This window comes from Mycetomoellerius zeteki, unplaced genomic scaffold, assembly GCF_001594055.1.
Source record: "Mycetomoellerius zeteki isolate Tzet28-1 unplaced genomic scaffold, Tzet1.0 scaffold227, whole genome shotgun sequence".
In the NCBI taxonomy this organism is placed as follows: domain Eukaryota; kingdom Metazoa; phylum Arthropoda; class Insecta; order Hymenoptera; family Formicidae; genus Mycetomoellerius; species Mycetomoellerius zeteki.
In genome coordinates this window covers 20,148-21,394 of record NW_017257202.1, presented here as the reverse complement: position 1 = coordinate 21,394, position 1,247 = coordinate 20,148, and positions in this window count along the sequence as shown.

Sequence of the window (1,247 nt, the reverse complement as noted above, 5' to 3'; positions counted from 1 at the left end):
CAGCCGCTCGGCGCGGCTCGGCCTCGGCGGGGAGGCACGCGCGAATCGTACACTCACAACCCATTAACCCTTTATGTCTTCGAGAGAGTAGTTTAAATAATAATCTTCGCCGCAACACACCCTCCTCGGTCCGATAACATCCCGCATCCGTATCAGAGTCCTCCGGAGAAACGACGAAAATGCATGCGGAGGGGGGGGGGAGGGAAATAAAGTTCTCTATACTGTAATTACTAGGTAAGAAACATTCCGTATTTATGTTGGAAACGATTCATTCAAGTCCTTGTTATTTTATGTTAAATTTTTAACGTATTCTAACGTTAATTCAACATAATGTGGTTATTGAAATATTCTTTGAATATTATTCGATTATGTTAAATTATTCAATATTTCTTAATGTCGAAATAAAACAATTTGTGAATAAGTGAACAAATAACGTAACAATAATGTATCTCAAAACGTAAATTCTAAGAATAAAATGCATATCAATTTAATACATCATAAATGTTAATTTTGAAAAAATATGCTTCCATAGTTCGTTTGCAAATCATATCGGTATTACATTTTTTGTACTAATTTTTTTCGTAACATTTGTGTTATTTACTAAAATATTCATCTTGTATTAAATTAACAAAAAGATTTGAAAGAATTTGGGACACGTAAAATGTGTTTTCAATTTAATATAAATTTTCCAGCTGCGTAAAAAAGAGAGAAAAGTAATTACTCGATTTACTTCTTTTCTAAGTAATAATTATCTTTAACAAAAAATAGTTTTTTTAATAATCTTAAAATATATTCATTACAAATTTCAGAAAAACTCATTATTATGTATTTACAACAAGAACTTATTTTCTTAAAAGAAAATTATTAAATTTATCAAAAAGCTTTATATGTATAATAAGCAAATCAAAATGTTGCTTTATTTAATCATTTCAGTCTAAGTAAATTTACTAAGATTCAGAATATATTTTGAATAAATTTGATGTTTGTAATGAATTTATAATAGATTTGCGGATATATAATATAAACTTTTGAAATATTTGAAACAAATAATTATTATTGCGTATAATATATATCTTTCTGTGTGTGTACGCTCGCCCGGAGATATCTGAACATTCATGGGTGTGTCACATTAAAAGATAATATTAAATTTCTTGATGTTGTATATTAATCTCCACAATCTTTTGAAACGAAATTGTGTTGTGCGATAACGATATTTGTACTTTTATGAGTAATCCATTTTTCTGAAT